At 54.2% G+C, this 6,627-nt stretch overlaps 1 protein-coding gene across 4 annotated transcripts in view; it reads left to right on the top strand.

Annotated features, from left to right (window-relative positions):
• Positions 1 to 382: 382 nt before the first annotated feature.
• Positions 383 to 6,627, top strand: part of SLC6A6 (solute carrier family 6 member 6) — an 84,377-nt gene continuing 78,132 nt past the window's right edge. For 2 of the 4 annotated variants that reach the window (XM_077763726.1, XM_077763727.1), the window contains exon 1: positions 384 to 667. The gene's annotated coding sequence lies outside the window, so the exon portion shown is untranslated. Of the gene's footprint in view, positions 668 to 702; positions 872 to 6,627 lie in introns of those variants that run through there. The other 2 variants (XM_077763729.1, XM_077763728.1) reach the window with 2 other exon arrangements.

The raw sequence follows: 6,627 nt of genomic DNA, 5'->3' as shown, positions 1-6,627 counted from the left end.
AGCCGCAGACCCCTGTTTTGAGCCTAAGTGGATGGGCGAGTGTTGGTGGTTGGTGTTAGGGGAGGGGCGGGTCGGGGCAGGGGGCTCTCTAGCTCTTCTTGCATAAGCAGCAGGAGGCTGAGGACCGGCTCTGGGAAGGAATGGGTTTCCTTGAAGAGTGCGCTCTAACGGGGAAAGCGGTGGACCACACGTTCGCCGCGCTGCAGGAGGGTGTGTGCGCGCGCGCTCGGCGAGCCCGGGCTCTTTGTCCGAGCCCGTGCGCGCGTGCGTGTGTGGTGTGTGCGCGTGTATGTGTGCGCGCGTGTGTGTATGTGTGNCCCGGCCCCGCCCCCGGCCCCGCCCCCGGCCCGGCCAAGCTGGTATTTTTCCACCCAGCAGGATGGGTGATGCTGAGAGCTGCCTGCTCAGACAACAGACACGCGAGGTCAGGAAGAAGCCGCTTATAAATTACCGCTTCCTCCGCGCCGCCGCCAGCGCAGAGCTCCGGGCCCTGGCCGCAGCCCCGCTCGCTTGCCAGCACCGAGCCCCGAGGACCGCGAGCCCAGAGACCGAGCCAAGCCGAGAGGGAGAGCGGAGCGCCGAGCCCGCGGGCCAGAGAAGGAGCGGGAGGGCAGCCCCCGGCCAGTGGAACCGACTGCAGCCGAGCGCGGCGCCGCGGCCACCCCAGGTACCCGAGGGAGACGGAGCCGGGCGCGCGGAGCCGCCTCCCTATCCCTGCGCTCCAGCCGGCCCGACCTCCCCGCCGAGGGCCCCCCATTCCGGCGCCCCTTTCGCCACCGAGGGAGGGACGGAAGGTCGCCTCTCCGACCCGCTGGCGGGGCTGTTATTGTTTCGCCAGCCAAAGGGCTTGGGCTTTTCGTGCAGGCGGCAGGTGTGTGTGTGTGTCCGTCTGTGTCGGTGTCTCTGTGTCACCAGGTGTCTGTGTGTATCTCCATGTCCCTGTGTGTGTGTGTGTGTGTGTGCTTCTGAGGGGGGCTGTTGCTCCATTTCTCCAGCAATATGCACAAGTGTGTCTCAGAGTACGCCTGCTATTCTGTGTCTTGGGTTGTGCGCGTCTGTGTGTTCTGGGGTGGCTGTGATACCTGAGTGTGGCAGTGGCGGTGTGTCTCGGATGTGTGCACTTGTGTGTCCCGGTGTGTGTCTGGGGTGAACCTGCTTCTGTGTGACTGTGTCTCCCAGTACCTGGCTGTGCACGTGTGTATCCCAGAGTGTGGCCGTGCCTCCGCGCCCCTGGTTGCAGGCACTTGTGTGTCCCCTCGGCAGTACCTGAGGGAGTGTCCCCAGTGCCTAGGGGGCGGAACAGCCGAGCTGATTCTCCAGGGCAGGCGCCGAGTCGGGAGAGGTGATAGGGGGGCATGGCTCCAAGGGTGCTGCCCGGGTGCCGCGTGCAGGTGACAGTGCCAACATCCAGCCGTCTTGAGTGGCAGGACGGAGGCCCCGAGGGACAGCTGGGGGCCAAATGGGCAGCAGCAGGGACAGCAGGACACATCCTCCTCTAGCCTTTTCTTCTTCCTTCTGAGGGTTCCTCTTTTGAGCAAGAGATTCTCGTCCCCCTCCCACCAGGGAAGCCAGATAGAGAATCTCCCGGACCTCCTCTGACAGCCCCAAAGCTTCAGCCTGTACTGCCGGGGGGGACCTGTGGGCCACCCTCCCCGGCCTTCAGAGGGAGGTGTGTGCTGGGCAGGGCCACCAGCCTGGCTATTTTGGTCGCTGCCTAGCCTCTGCCAGATCCTGGCGTCCCCTAGGACCAGCCCCAAAGGCTTGGGAGGCAGCCCGAGCCCCCATTTCCTGCCTGGAGAAATAAATCAGCTCAGTAACTGCCCAGACACTTGAACGGAGGGTCTTTGGGCTGAGGTTTAGTGGCGTGTGGCTGGCTCCATTCGGACTTTGGTAAATTGGCCCACACTTTGGCACTGCTGGCGTTCAAATAAATGTCAGGGAGAAGTCTTTTTAAATTTTCTTTTTAATTTTTTTCTTGGCTAGAAGGGAGGGGATCTCATCCAGAGCCTCCCAGCCAGAAGGAGTTTATTTTTGTGAGAAAGAGCGGGTGAGTGCTTAGCAACAGCCTGCCTCCCTCTCGACCAGGGTGTCATCCTGAAGAGTGTGGGGTGGGCATGAGAAGGTATGGGGGTGGCGTGGGGGAAGGAATTTAATCAGGATGGTGTGTGGGGGGAAATTAGAGGGATGCCCGAGGGCACTGGCAGAGAACTCACCACAGAATGGGATTGGCAGAACAGCTAGAGTTCTTGGGCCTGGCTCAGCCCCTAGTTGACCTTGTGCAATCTTTTCTTGGCCTCAGTTTCCACATCTGTAAAATGGGTGGAGTAGACTGGTTGTGGAGTAAACCGGGACTGAGAGGCGGGAGCACGTCCCCAGGGAGCTGAATTCAGTTACTGAGCCTCAATTACAGTGTCTTAGTCAGTGGGTGACCTTGGGAGAGTCTCTTGGCCTCTTTGAACCTCAGCTTGGCAGCAAGGACGGCCAATGCCGGCCTCGCTGCGTCCTTGAGGGGATTGAGGGAGATGAGGATGAATAAGCCTGTGGTAAGCTGTAAAGCCAGGCTCAGCTTCGTGGCTGCCGATTAGAGGGTGTCACGAGGTCTCAGGTCACTGTGGTATGTGGCAGGGCCAAGGTGGACTCTTGAGCTTTTGTCCTTCAGGGATACCCTTGTGCTGGTCCAGGATACAGCTGCAGTCAGCCTCCTCTGCCCCGTTCCTCTCCTTCATCCCCTTGCCCTGCAGTGACTGGGTTACCTCTGCTTTGCAGAGTCGGGAGGCCCGAGTGAGAAGGGCCCATTTTAGAGATCAGCAAACTGAGAGCTGCCCAGAGGACTTTGCCTTGATTGCATAGTAGCAAGAGAGGGCTTCAAAGGCCTTCCCTTGGCCAGCCGTGACTTTTGGCCCCATGGAATTTTAGTCACTGATGTGCTGAGGTGGCAAACGTGGACCCCAGCCGGGACCTGGGGAAAAGATGGGACAAAGATGTCCCAGGCCTCAGGGCTGGAGGGTGAGTGTGGACTCACCTCAATTCTGTCCCTCGTTATACATTCTCCCTTTTTTGTGCCTTCTGGGAGAGCCCTGCCACTCTTCCTGAACAAGAGTCAGTCCCCAGGAGGCAGTTGGGGCTCTGTGATGGTGTTTTCGACTCTCCCAACTTCGAAAACCTGTCATCTGTCAAAGGACTTGGGAGCTGTACTCTGAAAGTCTTTGCAAAGTCCCTGAAATGATTAAGACCCCTGTAAATCATTGAACACCTTCCTGTATATAGGAAAGAGTTAACAAATAAAGTTCAAGGGCGCACCAGGATGCACAGCAGGGGGGCAGTTCTGGGTGGGAATAGGGCTGACCTCAGAACCCCAGGGTCACCCCTACAGGTGCAGGCTGGCCATTCACCTCTGCAGAAAGTCGTAAGCAAGAATCAGATTCTTTGGGGCTACATGTCACTCCTTCGGGTTGGCCAATTTATCTTGGCCCAAGTGTTTGTTTGAATTTATGGGTTCTGGGGAGGAGCTGTGGATGTGGACATGCCCAGGGTGGCCTTCAAGTGTAAAAGAGAGCTCGTTTATTTGTTTTGCTTGTTGTTTTGAGAGAGAGAGAAAGTGGGGGAGGGACAGAGGGAGAGAGAGACAATCCCAAGCAGGCTCCATGATGCCAGCACAGAGCCCGGAGTGGGGCTCGATCACAAACCATCAGATCGTGGCCTAAGCCGAAATCAAGAGTCGGATGCTTAACCAGCTGAGCTACCAGGGACCCCAAAGAGAGCTTTTTTAGTGTGCCTCTTCTAGTTGCTTAAGAAACCTAGCTAGGGTCAGTCCTGGCTAGGCACTGGATTTGGGGTAGAATATTGGCTTTCGAGGTGCTCGTAGCCCAGAGGGAGAGAGGACAGTGACCATGGCATCCATGGCACGCTGCGAAGACTCAGGTGACTGGGTGTACATTGATGGCAAGGTCGTAGGCAGAAGGCACTTCATCTTCTTAGAGGAGGTGAGGTCATCTTCTATGACTGGAAGGACAGTATGGGCTGGCATTCTGGGCAGAGGGTATAGCAGGTGCAAAGGCACAGCGGCATGAAATAGCCAAGCGTGATAAGCCTCGCAGGGTCCCTGCTGGCGAGAGCAGGAGCCAGGTGGTAGAGGGGCGCGAGTGCTGGGTACACGGGCTTGAGCTTTACTCAGAGAGCAGCAGGGATAGAAACAGCATCAGCAGCGGAGAAGCCAGTTCAGCCCAGCAGCCCAGAAGACCCCTGATGGTAGGCGACGAACCAGGCTGGGGTCCAGGAGACTGAAGGTGGTCAGGCCCCTGCTGGTCAGGGCACAAAGCGTTTTCTGTGCCAGTGACCCTTGCCCTGAGCTCTTTTCGTAAACACAGGGTGAGGGCCTGGACATACAGTTTAATAGGTACACAGACCATTAACTTGCTGGCTTTGACCTCCCTGGGACATGGAGCCCAGGACTCTTTAGGGTAAACGGTGTCTGTCCCCTGGATGGGGCTTGGGCGTTTCCCTTCCCACCTCACCTGGTCACAGCCTTCGTTTGGAAACCTGAGCTGAGGGGCCGGGGGTTGGGGTGGCCAAGAGAGGGCAGAAAGAAAGGAAATTGCTGTCCTGTTGCTAGAGCCCTGTGAGTCAGCCCACTCCCTTGTAAAAACCAATATACCCAACAAAAAAATCACCCAAAACAATAAAAGGGAAGGGGAGTAGTGTAGGGGGCAGGGTTGGGCAGCGTTAACTCTAATTAGGTGTAGAATGACCCGAGTCATTTTTTACAAATTCACATTCCCAGGTCCAGCATGGACACACTGAACTGATGCCCATGGGGAATCTGTACTTTAAATATTTTCCTGTGATTGAAAAAAAATCTTTTTAAATTGAGATATAAGTTACATGCAGTGAAATGCAAAGATTCTGTTACAGTTTGATGCATTTTGACAGATTTATTTGCCTGTGTAAGTAGCACCCTGACCAAGGTAATAAATAGACTGTTCCCAGCTCCCTAGAAAGCTAGTCGTCTCGTGCCCATCCCTCCCAAAGGCAGCTAGTCTCGGAGTTTTGGCACCACAAATTAGTCTTACCAAGTGTAGAACTTTGTATAAATGGACTTGTGTGGTCTGTACGCTTTTGTGCATGGCTTTTTTCTGCTTGATGTCTTTGAGATCCATCCAGGCTGTTGAGCATATCAATAGCTCCTTCCTTTTATTGGTGAGTAGAATTCCATGGTATGGATTGACCCGATTTTATCCATTCACCTGTTGGTGGACATTTGGGAGTTTCCAGTTTGGGACGATCACAAATAAAGCTGCTATGAGCATTTCTGCACAGGTCTTCTAGTGGGCTTATCTTTTCTGTTGCTCTAGGAGTGAGACTGGGTCACAGGGTAGATAAATGTTAACCTTGTGAGAAACTTTCAAAGGATTCTTTTAGTTACAAAGGTAATACACCTCAAGCAGTATAAAACTGTATTAACTGAAAGTGATTTTTTTTTTTTTAAATTTGACATTTATTCATTTTTGAGAGAGACAGGGAGGCAGAACATGAGCGGGGAAGGGGCAGAGAGAGAGGGAGTCACAGAATCCGAAGCAGGTTCCAGACCCTGAGCCGTCAGCACAGAGCCCAACATGGGGCCTGAACCCACAAACTGCGAGATCATGACCTGATGAAGTCAGACGCTTAACCGACTGAGCCACCCAAGCGCACCTACTAAAAGTGATTCTTAAAGATAATTTAAAAAAAAACAGTGCACTGTAACCGCTCCATTTATTTGTTTCTTTCTCTAATAACAATAAAGGCTGGTAAGATTACACATTTTCCTCTGCATACAGCTTTACCTGTATCCCTCGGATATTTACATGGACATATATATTCCTGTTTATTACTTTCTAGGTCAGTTTTCTCTTCAGTTTTGATTTCCTCTTTGATCTGGGGCTATTTAGGACGTGTCCAGCAAGCTGGCTGTCATTCTGTGGTGTTGTTATCGAAAATGGCGTCATACTGTTCTTGGTTCTGCCACTCACTCTTCAAACAATGGACCATTGTGGGACCGCCGCGCATCAGAACGTACAGGGCTGCCAGGCCACCCTGAACAGCTAGCTGCCTTTGGGAATCACTGACCTAGTCGGGCCTATCTTCATCACTGCAAGTGCTGCCAGCTCCGTGAATAAAAAGCGCCCACCCGGTGACTTTGAACTTAAGCAGGCCGAGGTGAGAAGGGGCTGACCCTTACTGAGCACCCACAATGCCTTTCTGCATTTAAGCCCTGTGCCTGACTTGGAGGTTCTTCCCTTCACCTTTTAGATGAGTTCATCCAGTCTCAGGAAGGTGACTTGCTGTAGCTCACACAGCCAGGAAGTAGGAAGGGAGACAGGGTCCATCCTTATTCTGCAGGCGGCCCTGCAGAGGTTTACTGAGCACCTATTGGGTATCAGGCTGAGTGCCAAGGCCAGTAGGGCAGGGATAAGTAAATAAAACAGCCCCTGTGCTCAAGTGGCTCAGTCTCACAGGAGGGGAGAAGATCTGTATCAGGAAGAGGTTAATGAGCAATTCCAGGAGGCTCATGCCAAGGGCAGGCAAAAGTCCAGGTCCAGGCAGGGAAAAGCATGGAAGGTCTGAGGCAGAGTGGTCCACTGGCAAGGA

This window comes from Crocuta crocuta, unplaced genomic scaffold, assembly GCF_008692635.1.
Source record: "Crocuta crocuta isolate KB4526 unplaced genomic scaffold, BGI_CrCroc_1.0 scaffold184, whole genome shotgun sequence".
Classification (NCBI taxonomy): Eukaryota; Metazoa; Chordata; class Mammalia; order Carnivora; family Hyaenidae; genus Crocuta; species Crocuta crocuta.
The sequence above is the reverse complement of the archived record's forward strand: the minus strand, read 5'-3'. Positions and strand labels throughout refer to the sequence as shown.